General features: G+C 31.8%; 1 protein-coding gene and 1 non-coding gene across 2 annotated transcripts in view; one reads left to right on the forward strand and one right to left on the reverse strand.

Annotated features, from left to right (window-relative positions):
- Positions 1-393: 393 nt before the first annotated feature.
- Positions 394-20,065, forward strand: part of LOC126771757 (neuropeptide CCHamide-1 receptor-like) — a 251,636-nt gene continuing 231,964 nt past the window's right edge. The window contains exons 1-2 of the mRNA XM_050491838.1: positions 394-506; positions 774-869. The gene's annotated coding sequence lies outside the window, so the exon portion shown is untranslated. The remainder of the gene's footprint in view (positions 507-773; positions 870-20,065) is intronic.
- Trnaa-cgc (transfer RNA alanine (anticodon CGC)) lies at positions 8,470-8,541 on the reverse strand. The gene has a single exon. It is a non-coding gene; the product is annotated as a tRNA-Ala (tRNA).

Consider the following 20,065-nt stretch of genomic DNA (forward strand, 5'->3'; position numbering starts at 1 on the left):
ACCGGTAAATGATTAAATTCGCCTGGACTGCGCTAATCTGCTGGCTAGTAATTCTCAGGGTGGCGTGCTTCTTACCAATATTATTACTTCACGCTTCTATTTATACAGGGTGACTGGTTGAATACTATCAATATTTTAGGAGGATACTCGGTACATGATTCTCATTCGAATTATGTAAAAAAATAGGTACTTAATTTTTGACCAAATTTACAAAAATTTAAATTTATATAAATGAAGTGTGGACACAAAAGGGTGGCGCCGGCCCGGCGCCGTCGGCGGCGCCGGCGGCGCGTGCGGCGCGGTGTTGTACTGTGCCGCTTGACACCCGCAACACCTGCCCCGCGGCCAATTAGTCGGATGAGCGCTGCCGTAAGGTTCGTATGTCCGTTTTCCCGCGCGCGCGCCTAGCGATCGATCTTAAGCGTATACCTAATCTATCGTGTGTGATTCGTCATTAATAATTAAGTATGGCTTATCAATACACAAATGCAGAATACCTGGACATGGTTCGTGCTTATGCGCGTGCGAATGATAGCTTACCGGGTGCTATCAATTTGTACCGGGAGATGTTCCCCAATCGCCGAGTACCTACTGCCAGCCTAATCTTAAACGCTAATCAAAGGCTACGAGACTTTGGACAGTTCCGTACTCCAACACATGCCCAAGGACGAGCAGGAGCGGCATACCCTGTCTCCCTACAAGCAGACATTCTCGAGTATTTCGAGAACAATCCAGAAGCGTGTACTCACCAGTGTTTTCGAAAGTGTTAAAAGTGACCCATTCGTGTTAAATCATGTGAAAGACAATATGCGTAAACGTGCCGAACTGTGTATCACACGAGAAGGAGCTCACTTTGAACATTTGTTAAGGTTAGTGTAGTTATGTAGGTAAATAGTTTAGTTTAATGATTGACAATCGTTGTAAATAAGTATAATTCCATTTTTAAATACGCCGGAAATACCAAGATACGTAAACAGTTCATATTACTTTTTGTCCCAAGTTCACATCATTTACCTAGTCAACAAATTTGTTGCTTAAACGAGTGAAATATCTTGGTATTTTTGCCTATCCTAAGCCAGGATTAAAGTATAAAGAGGGATTGGATCATGCTTGTTTATCAAAGGTAGCCTGCTACCCTGTTAACACGTGGCGGCGTTTGGATGTAGGTATACTACCGCGCGAAAACTAAATGTACCTACCTGTTTTGTGTCGACAGCGCAGCTAGGGTGTCCACACGACGCATAATTAATTACATAACTCTTGGTTAACTTTACTTAGAAGTTTATTAATATTTATGTTCTATGTATTTTTTTTAAATCATATATGATCGTCAAAAATCACGTCCTTAAGTATCGATAGTATTCAACCAGTCACCTGTATATAAATGATTATATATATTATAAAGTGGGTCAAAAATATATTTTATTTCTCCTGAATCATTCAAAATATCATATTAATGGGGATTGGCCAGCAAGGTTAAAGTATTTTGCCTAAAACGGCTTAGCCTGTATAGCGAGCAAATTTAATTTAGGATTGATAATTATTATTGACTGAAAACTTCCTTTGTGCAATTACTGAAGCCAATGCAAGAACATACAGACCAGCCTAAGAATCCACAAACCCACTAAGATCAATTGACAACAACAAGGAAGACAAATGACACAAAATAAGATGAAGAAAAGATAATAAAAAATATATATATTTTCAATCCAAAAATTTTGAATGTGATGCTGCCTGAAGATGAAACACGCAGACAAATAAAACTACGAAACTATAAACCGATAAAAATACAAAACAAACACACAACATGATACACGTCTACAAGACGATGTAATATAATAATAATAATAATAAAAAAACAAAATATAATATTACCGGCTTAAATTCTTCTTCTCCAATGTTTTTTCTTATTTCTGCTTCTTCCTATGTTTGTCTATGCTGAAGATACCTTGATGCAATCTGGCTACTTAAATTAGAAATACTTTGGTATTTGAGCATTCGTGTTATTTACGGTTGGTGCAAATGAATTTGATATCTTAAGTATTCAACGTTAATTAAAGCAGATATCCGTTTTCGCTAGAACTTTCAGATCAAGGAATTAAATTCAGAATCAAATAATAATTGAAATTTAGTACCATATTTTTCACCGGGAGCTAAGATGAATAAACCGCTTGAATTAATCACTTTTACAATTAAAATATATTTTAATTTCTGCCATTTATTTCTAAAGACTATCGTTGCACTAATTCTATTAGAGTTTGCTATGCAAGATATTAATACCGATATTATTATTAAATAAATTGTAATATACATAATAAGTTTTTGGTTTTGGCACATATATAAGACTCTTTTATTATGTATCTTAATAGATAACCATATTTACTAGCACAAGACTTCCGTCTACCCCTCGAAGACTAATGAGAGGTAACGCGATCCCATTAAAATGAGCAATGTCTGAATGTTCGCCTGCCCAGACTTAAATAGTCGCTTTACTAGCGAGCTGGAAGAAATGGCACTTTGGATAGATCGATTAGACAAACTTGACGATTTACGTTTATATTTAAGGGTTTTAGTATCCATTAAAAATATTATTTAGTAAATAATATAATCAGTCAGACAGTAATAATAATAATTCAATTGACTTTTATATAGTAATGATATATCTACATAAATTATAAAATCATCAAAAAATAAATTTGAAAATGGAACAAAAAAAAACTCATCTAAAGTAAAAAGAAAAAATATATAAGTATAAAAAATGAGGCAATTGTGTTTTTATTTTAACTCATTTAATTTAAAATGTTTGATAACTTAATCAACTCAACAATTCGAAATTTAAAATCCGGTTATATTTATATAGTATGATATAATATCCAAGAAAATTCAATTTGGAAATGGATCAGGTGTAAGTGTATTAGAAAGCATCGCGAGGATCTTATAAAATGATGCCGTTACGGCACGTTAAGTAACAAGCATTGACAGAAGATATTCATTATTGAATTCGATAAGGTTGATGTATTTGTACAATATAACGTTCAAATTTTCGTCATGATAATCTAGGTATTGTAAGATTAAGATATGTAAATATAAATTAAGTTCGCACAAGATAAATTGCACGCATTTTTGTAAGCTTGGAAAAGTTTTTGGTAACTTTGGTATCTATGAAATAACTATAATCAGGTGTTGTTTGAAATTAAAATCCGCGCATATTATGACGATACTACATCTATTCAAAACAACTTCTATAATCTTTATACTTTGGGTAGATGTATTATGGGTATTAATAACGGTCACCGGCATAGCATGAGCACTGTGGAGTGGAATAAAGCAAGTATATAAATGTTTAGATTAAAATGATTCAATGTTATATTGTACCTGTTATGCTTTTAGTTAATTTTGGTATGAAAACAATGGCGTTCATGTTTCATAAAATGAAGTTTACTTTATGTGAATTAACTGTTTCATATATAGTATATCAGATATATTATACATTTGATTAAATATTTTTTATAACAAAACTAAACTAACGTCTCGCTGTTGGGTTAATCCCTTCGTTTGAAGATAAGGTTTGGAGCCTAGTGCACCAAGCTGCTCAAATGCAAGTTGGATGCACATGTGGCATTCATCCAACACACGTCAGATTCCTCGTGATGTTTTTCTACACCGCCGACCGAGTACAAGATAAATTATAACCAAGTTAAGCATATGAACATTCATTGGTGTCTGTCCGGGTTCGAACCCACAGTTTCGCTTCACGTGCTCTGCATTGTAATAATAATAGAAATTATATATGACATATTTTTTTTGATAGTATAGGTAGGCGGACGAGCATATGGGCCACCTGACCTATATGCTCGTCCGCCATGTATCGTTCGCAATGTATTGGCATTGTAATAAATGTTAGCCATCGCTTACATTGCCAATGCGTCACCAACCTTGGGAACTAAGATGTTATGTCCCTTGTGCCTGTAATTACACTGGCTCACTCACCCTTCAAACCGGAAAACAACAATACCAAGTACTGCTGTTTTGCGGTAGAATATCTAAAAGTTTTCATAGATACCCTCTTCGAAATTGTATTTTTCTATCATTTAATAATATCATGTATACATAATGCTTTGCCGCACCGCTTGGCAATTGTTGTAGTAATATTATGTTCTCATGTTAGTGAATGTGTTTCTTGATGAGAATAAAGTTTCTTTAATCCCAATATCTGATGAGTGGGTGGTACTTACCCAGATGTGCTACCCTACACACAGCTACACACACAAAGCCCTACCACCAGTTACTGACATGACTATAGACTATATTACATATACACAAGAGCCATTTAATAAAAAAGTCGTAATTAATATACACTTTGAAAAAAAAAATTAAGCGTCATATATTTTTGAGGTATTATCTGAAAGTCTTCTTTACGTCCTTATTCCACTGTATGGGGTCAGCACAACATGTATTATACTTCCATTAATTTCTGTCACTCGTCATCTCAGTTACACCTTGAACATGTCTGTTTGTCTTGAGTCTGGGTGTAATTATCTATATAAGTATGTATTTACAAAGAAAAGTAGTATATGTAGTATATCAGTTGTCTGGTTTCCATAGCACAAGCTTTGTACAAGCTTAATTTGGGATCAGATATCCGTGTGTGAAAAATTTCCGAGGATATTATTATTACCTTTCATACACAAATCCTTTATTACACAATCCATCCACACTTTCTTTGGTAAACCCCGTCCTCTATATCTTCTATGAAAATATTTATCATAATTAAAAATAAATATTATACAAATAAATATTAAATATTATACCATGTACGTATTTCGCAATAAAATTGCCACAATTATACATTCAACCAATTGAAAGATGTAATAAAAGGTCTGAGGATAAATTTATTAGTACTTATTTAGTATTACTATAGTAATCTCTTAAACCGCATCTGATCTTATTTTTCCTCTCAATAATCAAAGATATGAATTCGTTGGGTTGTTTTCAAGTCTATTGCGTTCAGACAGACGGGCAGACACATTATGATACATTTGTTGGATACGAGATGGTGTAAATTAGTGTTTTGTAGTAACGTCGCCGTGGTAATGTACTGTATAATTAATATACTTAGATTTTATTAAGAGTTTTCTGAATCAAACGTATGCGCGATTCAGAACAAACTTGTTATATATTATATAAAGTTATGGTACATTGTTTCGTCGTAGCGTCACGGTATGTGCAAGCGATCCCGTGGTGCTCCTCGTTAAGCGGACAGAAAAAATGGGACATTATTTAAAACAATACGTTTGGTTTATTTTCATTTTTATAACATTATGTACAAAATATCTTATTTATTGAAGATAATAATAGTTTTTTTTAATATTTGTTTCTAATATGATCTTTGCTTATAATATGTAGGAAGACTGGAAATAGGCCATCCGATGGTAAGTGGACCATCAGTCATTGGTACTGTAAAAATATTAACCATCACTTACATCGCCAATGCGACACTAACCTTGGAAACTAAGATGTTATATCCCTTGTACCTAGTCAAACTGGCTCACCGACTCTTCAAAATAGATCACATCAATACTAGTTTATTAATCAGTATAATTTATGATGATTAACACTAAAAAATATGAATTACGCCTATAAAAATATTAATTGCAGTCGAGTCGAAGGTATATTTAACAAAAAATAATTAGTCCAGGTAATAAATACATAGTTTTCAAAAGTAAATCTAAAACCCAATTACTCTGAGTGAAAATTTTAATTGAAAGTCACGGTTGGCCGCTACTTTCAACTATTTGGAAATGAAAACCTTTATCAATAGACAAGGATCCAAATGAACTCTTAAAGGATATAAACGCCTTTTCCATTTTAATTAATATTACGACATTGAGTGTACGCACGAACTGTTTTTTAATTTAATTTTTTTATGAATCTTAATATTCAAACTTAAAATTTTATTCCTGAAATTACTATTTAGATATCATAGGAGTCTATATAGTTCCAAATGAAATTTAAAAATAAATCACTTTAAAAAAAAACACAATAATATGTGTCTATATATTTATGCGACTGATTAAATTAGAAAGCAATATTTACCTTTTTTGAAAGAATTTCAAAACCGCAAAAGATTGATCTCTTCGTCAATAACACACACATGTATAATATATTTTGTATGTGTAACAAAGACTTCACTTACAAAATAAAAAAAAAACTTTACGAAGTATCCATCGTATTCGATGGATATTAAGAAAGTTGCGGCACTAGATGTACTCATCTGATACCTATCTATAGTACAAGATAAAAACCGACCGCAAACTCAGATTATTTCGGTCACACTGGCTGAATATATTGTGAATTTAATAATTCACATAAATATGACATAATTATTAAATTATGAAAATTATACAAAATAGAGAAGAGAAATTAATTTGACAATATGTAATAATGTTTTAAAAAGAGAAAAAAATATTATCAATAGTAATAATCTATTCACTGATCAAAGATCATTGCAATACAAGCTAGAACATCTAACTATCAGCAAACAAAATTATAAACCTTCGAGATACTTGCATTGGCTTTAGAATTAGCTAGACATTTCAGAAGACTGGGACTGGATCAGTGTCAGCCGAAACAAGAAAAGCAAATTCGGATTATGGTACATATCTGCTTTCTGATCTAATCTGAATGTCTACAAAGTCATTTCGTTTTTAATTAATATTATACTAAAGCTGTTTAAACCCCGATTTTCTCGGAAATGCTAATGTACATCCAGGGCGTACTTAATGGACGGAATACTTCACTGTTCGCTGTAAATTTCGTGGAAAATATATTGTGTTTCTCAAGATATATAGAATACTTAGTTTTATATTATGTATTTATAGTTATTGAAAATTATTCATAGATAATAAACAAAATACAATACGAAGATAAGTATTTGAATATTGTTCGTATATTTATTGAGAAATGTTTCGTAATTGTACCGATTTTGTTGTCCATAATGACAGGTAAATTATTATTATTTGTTTTTTTTTTGTTGAAGGCAGAACCGAGGTTTCCTTCGACCGTTGACACTGTAACTGTGGAGATAAAATTTCTACAACGTATACGCGTGTCACCGTCCACGGGTTGGGATAAATTTGCCACCAGCTTTAACTGAGTTGTATGTCCCTTGTGCACTGTAGTTGCTCTGGCTCACTCAGACATAGTGCCATCGATATTATTATAATGGGATTATTTAAAGATTATATATTATACAATATGAACATCACAAATGAAAATAAATAAATTCGCGCCGACTTTAAAAAAAAAGCGTTTTTACACGAATGATCCAAAAAGGAAGCAATGATTCCAGGATTCATGTATGTAAGATTGTTTATTCTACTATAACTGTTAAATTCCCTAACAGGTTTCGACGTATGGTGTATCGCTAGATTGATTACATCATCCCAAGTACAAGACACTATATGGAATAAATTAATTCATTTATTCAGTCAGGGCAGTCGTGTTTTTTTTCTTTTTTTAGGTGCAAAAATGTTATTGAAAATAAATAAGTTGCTTTCCTCAGCGCATTTATTTCTTTTATCACATTGTGCTTTGTTTCACGAAAACTTTTCTTCCGACCGGTCAGAGTGGATTTATAGTATAAATTTACTGTGTTGTATAGTTGCTGCTTTGTTTTTCCCTCCCCCATCATACCTTCGCCATCATAGTTGGCAGCACATTGTGGTATCGGAAACAGTTTATACTTAATTATTACGTTTTTTTTATAGAATACGAAGGTTTTTATTGAAAAAGATGTGTGCCTGTAATTACACTGGCTCACTCACCTTTCAAACCGACTGACTGACTGACTGACACAAAGTATTCAACTTAAATCATTTACCTGCTTGTCCGAATTTGAACCCACGCCTATCGGTTGAGATTCACGCCACTGGGCCATATAAACTTCTTAATGTGCCGTTTCCAAAATAAAAAAATACAACGTCATTCATCACAGTAAATACTTATTTTTATTATCTTTTATCGCATTATTTCAAAGTAACTAAGATTATTACTTGCTTAGATAAATACAGCGTGAATCGTGAATTATCTATACATGTAAGTCATGTAGCCAATCAGATTGCAGGAAACAATTTTGATGTAATCAGCGATTGGCCAATTCGTTCATTATTACATTCAAATAGTAATTCACAACCAAATGTTTTCCCCATGTAGATGCTGACACGCGTTTTCCTGCGAAAAGGCGGTTTCCTACAGCGGTGAATATTAACATTATTTTCGTCTTCCCATGGATAAAATAAGTCTTGAAATGGTATATTAACTCGATAACACTGGAATCGAAAAATTGTTTTTAGTTGTAATTAGTGATAACTCTAATACTTTTTATATAAAGTTTCTCACAAACATTCAATTGTCAAAACAAGTTAAAAAGTTATGATGTATACGCTTAAAAAATAAAAGATTTATAGATGGAGGTGCTGGGATTTGAACCCAGGACTTTCAGCATGCGAAGCAGACACTCTACCACTGAGTTACACCCCCTTGTTGGTTAAATTCAAAATTAGAACTAGCTTTTAAAAACTCTAACAGACCTCAAGGTTTGAAGTTAATTCAGCTACGCTGCTCCACAGCGGATTCAATTCATGATGCACAAATCCAGCCGATAGATGCACTATGTTTTTCTCCACCACCAAATCAAGATGAATTACAAAAGTGCAAGTTTTTTAAATACAGAATAAAAATATAGTTTTGAGTTTCGCTTAGAGACTATTGAGAATAATAATAATAATATCCTGGGACATTTTTCACACACGGCCATCTGATCCCAAATTAAGCTTGTACAGAGCTTGTAATATGGAAACCAGACAACTGATATACTACATATACTATTTGTCTTTTGTAAATACATACTTATATAGATAATTACATCCAGACTCAGGACAAACAGAGATGTTCATGCATACAAATATCCGGTCTGGGTGGGAATCGAACCCACAACCTTTAATGTGAAAGGCAAGCATCCACCAACCACGCCAACCGGCTCGTCTGTATATGTATATATGTAATTATTTTGCTGTTAAAAATTACGTGCTTCATATTATAAAACAATAAACATTATCGAGCCCCTATATCTTTATCCCTCCAAAGCTATACGATAAGGTCAAGAAGCTAGACAGACCAACGAGGGAGGTACTTGAGAAAATTTATATACTTAAAAGCGTAAAGGTTTTTTATTTATCCGAAGTTTTTTACCAATAATTTTCTCGTAATTTTATTTAAGTAGCTATTAGCATTCTAATCATTTATAATCTAAATATTAATATATAAATAGGCTAAGCTAGCTAATATTATGTTTAGCTCAAATGTTCAATATTGATTATGGTCAAATTTCGACCACTACGCAAACACTAGTATGCATAATACTAAATAATAAAAATACATGGTTAATAAATAAGAGCGATTGTGCCTGAGAATTGATTCGAATTGTTATTTATTGTAAGGTTTTACTTTAAGATTTTTAGAAAATAATGGTAATATTTTTAACTAATTTAACACTGGTTGGAAATTATTGAGCAAAAAAACTACGCGATATAAAAAAAGAAACAAAACACGGTAAGATTGACTCGTTCGATGGTTGCCGTGTACCTTAAGCTTTTAATATACGAAACTAACTGTACTAACAAGCTTCTCAGAGCCGTACAAAAGACTATCGAAATCTCTTAAGTCGTAAAACAAAAAACTGAAGGAAAACACAAAAAAAAACATTGATAAACATTCGACAGAGCATCTGTTGTTTAAATGATCGGGTTCTGATCAAAGTGCGAAGAACGGAAAATAGACTGGTAAGTCAACAAATTGTAATTGCAATAAAAGGGCCATCTGTTGAACGAACGAATGACAACATTCATTCTTAACTGTTGATTTACGAGCTATAAAACGATGTTGATTTTTGAGTGTCAAATTTAAAAAAAGAATCCGTTGCTAAGTCTTGGATATGTGCGTTGATTGCTTTATATCTGTATGTGTAATACGAGCACACATCTCTGAAATAAGTAATCTTTTTACACGACACAACACTTTAACATAAATTATGCTAAAACTGTGAAACAAATATGTTTTCAACTGTAATTCCATAATAGCTAAGCTGGATCAACTTTCATTATTAAATTGTCAATATAATTAAACATTTTGCTATTTATGTAATGGAATAATCATTGTACCGATGTATTCTTAGAAATAATATATAAATGTATACGATTAATTTTATCCCAGACATGACGTTTTGTTATTTTTTAGACTTAAATGAAATTTTTTATAATAAATAATTCATATTATATTAGCTAAAAAAATCGTTTCTATATTTTCGATACATATAAAGGATACAATGCCTTGTTCATATTTCCTATCCAATTAAGGACGGGTAGCGACATCTCGGGTTGAGAAACTTAACCAAATTCAACGTCATACTTTTTATCAACTGCGAGTGGTTAGATTTAAATATTGCACCCCTTCGCCTTGATATCTGTACATTCGTTTAAGACACTGCATGCAATTTGAATTGAGAGCCTTACGCTTCTTTTATTTTTCTACATCTTCGAAAATCATCATCATCTTTCATCCATCATCTTGGATTATTCAACCCCTCACCGCTGCCGATACAGCCTATATTAAGGATTGGAAGAGCTGAGCGCATTCCTTTGATTGATTGAAATCTACTTCAGCCATTGGCGTAGTAAATATAAACATTTTTATAAGCAATTCAATTTTGGTAACGGTTCATATGAGAAATTTGAATTTTACTACAAAGATGTGATTACTACAATATTATTATTAACAATATTGTGTTAATTGTATTATTATTAATATTGTAGTAATCACATCTTTGTAGTAAAATTCAAATTTCTCATATGAACCGTTTTAAATTTTTTTTAATAAATAATTTGAAATAATCTTCCATTTTAACATTCTTAGATTGTAGTCAGGGAAATTTTAAAACAAGATAAAGATTTTATAAACGATAATTATATATAAGTTTTTTTTTTGAAAAAAAAACGTTAATCTTTGATTATATTTATTATACACTTAATAACACACCAAGACAAAACAATTATAGTAAAATCAAACACAACCATATAACAGATATCAAAGACCGCTCTCTAGCGGTAAGGCGACCTTTTCGAGCGATCTGGTAACCTAAGGACGGAGGAAATGGTCTAGAGACCGTATAAGTGAATTTAGGAGATACGACTAAAATAAATACAATATACAGGCATATATACACGCAAGAATACATATTGGGGCATATATTATATGTTATACATGTACTAGTTTTCGTCCATGTGTTAAGATGGGTGGGGTGAGGTGTTAGGAATAAAAAACGTAGCCAATGAGTTATACCAAATTTCATCAAAATCGGTTTAGTGGTTTAGGCGTTAAAGCGTAATAGACGGACAAAGTTACTTTCGCATTCATAATATTAGTATAGATAATGAAAAATACAATGAAAAACAGATACAAAATATGTATCAATAAAAATTACTGGAGCGACAAACGTTTAACGTCACAAGTCCATCACATAATTCCTACCTACACAAAAAAAAAAAAAACTAAAATATTAATAGTATTTAAAAAAACTAAAATATTTTTCATCATAGATCTATTAACATTGCAAGCTCCATCAAACATAACTTTAAGACAGGCTAAAGTTGTAAACTAACGTGTTGTATGAGAGAATGAGTTTGTAATTTTTGACGTGTAATATGTCTAGGAATTCCCTTCGGGTTGACTATATATTTTCCCTGTGCGTCGACGCACCTTGATGATTATAAAAATACTGACATTAAGTGGAACCTTAGACATTACAAGATCACGTGTCATGATTTCCATTTTGATGAAAAAAGTATAGTGTAATTATTTAATGTAGCTATAGTGCTCATTTCCTGTCTCCATGCTCAGAAATATCACCAAGTACTTATATAGTTATTTTAAACTTATAGGAAAATAAGAGATCGGTTTAGATACAATTATTTTTTTGTCATCAATGATAAAAAAACAGACCGGAGATGCGCGTGTGCAATTGCACGAAATTACCTAACCCAATTAACCGTTCTCATTGCGGAGGGGCAGTAAAATGTATTTAAAATGACATTAAAACTAGCAACTAACCTAATAGGTAAAGTCAGCAGCAAAAATTCGTATCTCTTAATATAATTAATACTGCCCATTATTTGTACACATGTGTGAATGCTAGCGCTTGTATTACTGGTTATCATCACATTTATTTGGTTTTACGGCTTCCAAAATAAAAGAAAATTTTAATTAAGCTTCCTATATAAGTTATATTACTCTAATGTTTAATATAGTTTAAAGTAATATTCTAAATTATACAGTGTAAAGGGTATATTTGATGTGAAATCATAGCGTCGTACGTATATTCCTACGAGGACATGAAAAATGAATATGACGTATTTATTACATTAGTTTATCTTCATTTTTCATGTACTCGTAGTATTGGCAGAGTTCTTTTTTATGATATAGTTGGGCGGACGGGCGGATGGGCCACCTGATGGTAAGTGGTCACAACCGCCCGACATTGGTGCCATAGGAAATATCACCCGTTCGCCTCATCACTTCTAACCTTGCAATCTAACATGATATGTACCTTGTGCCTGCAGTTACAAGAGTTCAATCATCCTTCCAAACAGAACACATCAATACTAAGTATACAATGAGATACATCAATTTTCGAACACCAATAAACTAATACTAATGTTTGAGGCTGATGGTACTTTTTCAGAATGCACCAAAGTATTTAGAAAAGCGTACCAGCTATCGAGATCAAAGACACGTACGGAGACTTTTCAAATGATCTTTGGCTGTAAATCATAGACGGAAATTGAAGTGAAAGGTTCTAGCGATTCAATATACGGCTATTTTATTTTCAGCTTCCTATTTTAAAATTCGAATCTATACCTTAGTAAGTCTTCATAGTTTACAGTTCCACTTTCTGAATTGTCATCCGAAAAAGGATTATTTAATCAAATATATTGTTTATTATAAGATAGTGTAGCATTTTTAGGTTCCCTTTTCCAGAAATGTTTGTTTGCTACCGATGATAACTGATGCGAACTATTATTTTTTTTATATTGTATTGTCATTATTTTTTCTTTCAAATAATATAAAATATTTGGAAGATAAAACTATGTCGCTATTACAGTTAGATATCTAAAAAAGAATGTGACAGCCTGTGAATGTCCCACTGCTGGGCTAAGGCCTCCTCTCCATTTTTGAGGAGAAGGCTTGGTACTTATTCTACCACGTTACTCCAATGCGGCTTGGTGGAATACAAATGTGGAAGAATTTCAGTGAAATTTGACACATGCAGGTTTCCTCACGATGTTTTTTTTCACCGTCACAAATTAAGCATATGAAAATTCAGTGGAGCTTGCCGGGGTTTGAACCCACGACATCGGTTAAGATTCACGCGTTCTAACCACTGGGCCATCTCGGCTCAAAAGAGAATGAAATTTACTAAAAATATTTCGAGATCTTAAAAAATTAAAAATAATTACTAATATATACAAATAAAAATTAAAAGTAGTTACTGTACAAATCGCGACCGCGTGAAATGGTGGCAAGAATGCTAGCAGCATTTCTCCTTTGAATTGCATTTCCGATTCTGTGGGCGAAAAATGAGCCAGCCTTCCTGTCACCAGAAGCGGACAAGACGGGGTGTAATATTTTTTATTAAAATTTTTGCACTATTACTCAACTTAAGTCCAACTGGTTCAACTGCAAACGGAACAAATATATGATTTGGAATACGAGAATTCGTCTCGTATTTGCAATGTTTCTTCTTTTCGTTTATTATTTAGTTTTGCTCAGTGTATTTTCAATCAGCACTAGAAAACGGTTACACGGATTCTGATTATACTTAAGGGTTATTTTATTGAAAGGGCACTTTCCTATATATTTTTATTTGCCAATATTTTTTGTACTTTTTTTTTTCTTCTTTTTTTAGTCGTTTTTCCAGGACATATTGTATTTGTTGTATTTATATAATATGCTTGTAATTCTAGTATGTATTGATATTATAATATATTTATTGATATATATGTAGTTTATACTTATATTGACATTGTTTTTTGTTTTATATTGTTATTATAATATTATTTTATTTATTATTATAGCATCACCTATCTCATATCCCATGAGTTATTCCTTACACCGTTCGTTGCCTAAGAGATCGCTATGTAGCGATAAGGTCGCCAAAGTTGTACGCTACTCTTATTTAGACTGTCTCCATGTTTTGTAATTTTTTTTCTTTGTGGTGTACAATAAACTATAAAGTAAAGTAAAGTAAACGAACGTTTTTCAAAAAAGGTATATAATTATTATATATAAGGATATAATTTTTATTTATATAAAAGTATATAATTATGTAATGTGATTTTGTTTTTCTTTTTTTCAATAAAGCTATGACGATGTAGATTATTTTAACGCAGCTTTCAATAACGCTTACATACTGATTTTTGCTCTTTACTGACCTTTTACTGACCTTTTACTTTAATATTGTTGTATAGTATTAGTAATATTTATATGATCCAAGCACATGAAGATGTTTTTTTTATACGCCTGATTGGCTTGTTATAATTATTTATATGATTAGTGTAATTAGTTTTTTGGGATTGTCATTGAATTCTAAATATATTGTATTCAATATAAAATAGTCAAATAAAAAAATTTAAATAATTTGTTGTCTTTTTTTTCATTTATTTATTTTCATAATTTATACGTTACAGTAATGTTATCAAAATAAACTATTAAAGTGGTTAACTTTAGCGTATTCATGAAAATACTAATGTAGTAAAAGTTGAATAGCCGACTTTGTCGCTTTTATGCGTCATCATTATTTATTAATTGGATATTAAGATATTTTTCAAGACATTTTTCGTAAATCATAACCAAAGATTACGGGGCGAGCACCAATGGATTTTCAGGTGATTAATATTTGTGCTTTTAATTCATCTCGTGAAGGAAACGATTTTTTTATATAATATAGGTAAGTTGACAAATGAGCCACCTGATGCCCTTATACATTGTCAATGTACGAATTATTAACCATGCCTTATATCGTGAATGCGTCACCATGTGATTGTACTTACACTTTTTTTTACAATTAATAGGCCAGCGTTTGACCGTTGACTTGCCTGATGTTAAGCCTCGACACGGTCAAAGATGTAGCACGCTTGCCTATAAGAAACCTGTTTACTCTGGATTGGAAGACACCAACATTGTACCTATCAGGAAATACGGTCAGGAAATACTAATCACTAATTGGTGCTCTAAATATTGCTGTTGCGGTAGAATATATGAAAACCGTGTGGTAACCCAGATGTGCTCGAAAAAAGCCCTCCCACGAAATAGGCTAATTGATACGTTATTGTAATATTAAAATATAATTGTTACACTCACATTACCTAAACTCTTAATCGTGCTAATGGCCAAACAAGAGGTTATGTCATCACGAACACCTGACACCGTGACGCGAGGCGCGGCATTTTGATAATTAATAAAATTAGTACGTCATCTTGTACGTTTGCGCGATAAATTACCATCAATTGAATTTTTAGCAAAATATTTTGATTAATCGCGATAAAATTGTCGTAAATATCACGACTTAAAAAAAGTAATATCATAATAAAGAAGTGTAAAGCACGGCCCGCAATGGACGACAAGTAAAAAAAATCATGTAGTATTTTCATTAAAATAAAATTGGAATTCTTAAAAGCAATATGATTTTAGTGGTATAATATATTATGTTGTTATACGTAGTATAATATAAACAGACAAATTTACATGATAATAATAATAGTGAATTGATTTAAGAAAGTTCATTTGTATAAATATAATGGGGACATAACATCTTAGTTCCCAAGGTTGATGGTGCATTCATGATGTAAGGAATGGTTAGTATTTCTTACTGCGCCATTGGTAATGGGCAGTGCTGACCGCTAACCAACTGATGGGTCATCTGTCCATCTACCTATTTAATAAAAAAAAATTGAAACTTAATTTATAAAAATACACATTCAAAAATATTTTTTTATAATGGTGTAACTTTACGGAACCAAAGTCGTGAATGGCGTTACAAAGGCTTCCTCTGCTGTGGACTGTAGGCTCACTACTCGTTACATAATTGTAAAATGAAAATTCAAAGTTCACATAAGAGTATCTTTGTGTTCTGATGTGATAAATTATATGGGTTCTTAATCTGCTACACTATTGCAGTAAAAGGGGTGTAAAAACCTTTCTTAAAATTAAATGATTAAATGAATGAATTAGAATTGTTATTTATTTATTAAAATATTTTACAATCATAAAAAAAAACGTCCTCATTATTCGTTACGAAAAATAAAGTTAGATATTTTTAATGCGATTTGTTTTTTATCTTATTTTAATTTGAAGTATCCGATATGAAATATCTTATTTAGGTGCGTAAGTATATATCGTATATATATCGTATATTGTCAATATGCTACGAGCGCTAAGACCACATTAGACCCAGCTGTCTGTTATGACACATTACAACTAGCATTGATATAACTCGCATAAATGCACAGGAATATTATACAGGGTTGTGCAATAAGATATTGTCTGATTAGCCAATAGTATCAAGCCAAGTGAGCCAAAAAACATGTATGAATTTAACATTACACGCCTATTAATAAAACTCATGTCAAAATTAATTGATTCATAAGGCGTAGTGCTCGTAAAATATTATATAAATGATAAATGTAATGTTATTCGTTAATTTCCATGCGGGATAAATAATATTTCAATTGTATTTAATTATTTTTGTAATTTACTTATCGTAAAAGAGTAACTACTGATTCTATTTATTTCTCCCCTGTCAGCTCTTCTCAGTAGAAACTACATTCTCAATGTGGATGTTACTTTAAATTTAAAATCATCTTGTAAAACGACGAGTTTTCTTTTATCTTAATTAATAGTTTAAATTCGCTTCAAATGTATTTTATGAAGACCAGATGCAACAAAATACGTGACGTATACAATTTATCCTTACTAACAAAGTGACATTGTTTGTTTCTTATAGTTTCACGCCCTAACAATTTAACCGATCATATATATCATCAGGAGTACAGAAGATGATATAGGGTACGTAATAAGGAACTAGCTGGTTATATGATGAATACTTACGATGACACTTTATAGAGAACAAAAATAATAATTCATTATGTTCTTGAAATCAGCTTTAGTTATTTTGTAACAGTTACTCTAGTTACTTTTTTCAATTTCGTGGGGAAAAATGCATGTAACGAATGGCAATATGACAGATTTTTAACCCCCAACTCACATTCGAGCAGCGTATTTTTATATAATATTGATGACATAAACTTAAACAAAGAACGAAAAAGATAGAACCTAGAAAAGTATTGTGAATATTCTTTAAATAAATCCTTCCATCCATTCTAAAATTTAATGCATAATTTCCAGCATTAATTAAACCTAACCACGTTGCAGTACGTGGACATTTGGCACGGAACAGTTCTCACTCGTCGACGTCATTCGGTTCAACGATAATCGTAACAGAAACGTTCAACTAGAAAGTTGGTATTCCAATTCAATTATTAGTTAGATAATTGTCATTAATAGCATTCATTATAATCTCTGTAAATTAAAAACGATTGTAGTATTAATGACGTATTAACTTGGTAGTAGGGACTTTTCTGGGTAGGTATCACCCACTTATCAGGTATCCTACCGTCAAACAGCTATACTTAGTACTGTTCGGTTCCGCTTTTAGGGGTGACGAGACAGTGTAAATACAGACACAAGAGTCATAAACCTTACTATTCAAGTTTGATGATGTTTTGACGATATAAGAGATGGTTAATGTTTAACCGTCAGGTGGCCTATTTATCTAGCAGTATCCGTTTATAAAAAAAATTGATTTATTTATGACTTTTAATTTTTATTATATTTTTTTATTTCGCCACGACATTGTTTTTTATTCAATATTAAATCAATATATTTTTTTATTATTGTTTTAGGTAGGTAGACTGGCAAGTGCTCAGGTTTTGCACAAAATGTATTCAACATACGAAGTTTTCTATCTAATAATTTCATCTAAACTAATCTTGATGACGATCAGTTTCATTTCTGGTTTAAAACAATTAAGTTATTTTTCACTTAAGTGGATTTTCTAAATTTTTTTATGGTTGGTTTCAATATTTTTTCAAGCTTGCATTATAACTATATAAATGCAGCTTTGAGTTACTTTATGTCAAATTTGACGTAATAAATATATTTGGCTATCTAACGAAAATACATTCGTAAATAACGTAACACTATTAGCACAGCGTTATTAATATTTGATGATCTCCTATTTGTGTATGAATTTATCTAGACAGGAATAGCATTGTTTATTTTAAGCTCAATGTACATACATTGAGCTTTTTTTTATAGAGTAGGAAGACGGACGAGTATATGGGCCACCTGATGGTAAATGGTCACCTACGCCCTTAGACATTGGAATTGTAAGAAATGTCAACCAACATTACATAGCCAATGCGCCACTAACCTTGGGAACTAAGATTTTATGGCCCTTATGCCTGTAATTACACTGGCTCACTCACCCTTCAAACTGGAATACAACAATATCAAGTACAGCTGTTTTGCGGTAGAATATCTGATGAGTGTGTGGTACCTACCCAGACGAGCTTGCACAAAGCCCTATCAACAGTAAATGTATGTACATCACTGCTTATATAAGGTAACCTTACAGTAAATGATGGCTATCTCTTTACCCGTCTAAAAGACTAATTGGTATAAATTTACTCCAGACCGTACACATCCGTTTTCAGTGTTTTTGGGCAATTTTAGTACTTACGAAGGTATAAAATTGGGCTGCATGGACTAACGTTTAACGTTTAACTATTCTTTTTTCAGCATGAATCAATTGAATCAAACTAACTCCATTAAAGACATCACCAGCGGTAAATGACAATGGTTGCCTCCATACTATAAGTTAATCAAATTATAACTTGAAGTTATAAAAGTTGTAATAAAATATTAGCAAAAATCAGAACAGAACTTAAAATCGTTTCTTGTTTCTAGAAAACTTTGTGAGTAACATTACCAAATTAAGCTAAAACAACACTAAATCGGAATTATTGCTTAATTATGTCAATCGGTATTTATTACAAAAGTATGGAACATATCAGACAAAGCTTGTAGAAACAGAAAATCGCTAACGCCGCATTAACACGCGACTGTAGGATGCATGAATCAAGTGAAATTGCGATGAACTACTTATGCATTTGACATACTGCGGGTACGAGCAAAGCGCTCTAAGTCGCTATGAATCATAAAATTCGGAATGCGACTAAATGGTTCTCTTCTGAATCTAAATAGCAGCGTGTTCAAAAGAGTCGGTATATCACATCAACTAGCATTCATTCATTCAGCTTTCTAGATTCGCTTAATATATAATAAATCCTTCTTGCATCGAAATTTCAATTAAAATCTAAAGAGGTTTTACTTGAATGCCGCGTGGTTTCCATAATATCTAATTAGTAAAATAAATCGGCTTATAACTCTGAAAATGATATTGATCCAATTAAATTTTAGGTTACGTTAGATATATAAAGATATTAGCCTAATATATCTTCTTTCGATTATATTCTAGAAGTAGATAAAGACGAGTCTCGTTACATAAACTTCTATATTATTTATTTACTTATGAAATAAAATAAAATTCACTTAATATTATATTTTTTTCTCTAGTTTATATATCTAATACTTTTTGTCTACAAAATTAACTTAAACGCAAATCTTATGAAGGTAATAAATGAAAAAAATTGTACTATTAAGTAGTAATACTAGTTTTCGCCCACGGCTTCGTCTGCGAACGGATGAGAGAAGGCATCATATGTTGAATACGCTGTCTTTTTTTGTTCAACTTTTTAAATTTATTGATATAAATATAATTTCACTCTTTAAACATCATATAATCAGCGTTTTCATCGAATCGTATAAACGC

Source organism: Nymphalis io, chromosome 11 (genome assembly GCF_905147045.1).
Source record: "Nymphalis io chromosome 11, ilAglIoxx1.1, whole genome shotgun sequence".
In the NCBI taxonomy this organism is placed as follows: Eukaryota; Metazoa; Arthropoda; class Insecta; order Lepidoptera; family Nymphalidae; genus Nymphalis; species Nymphalis io.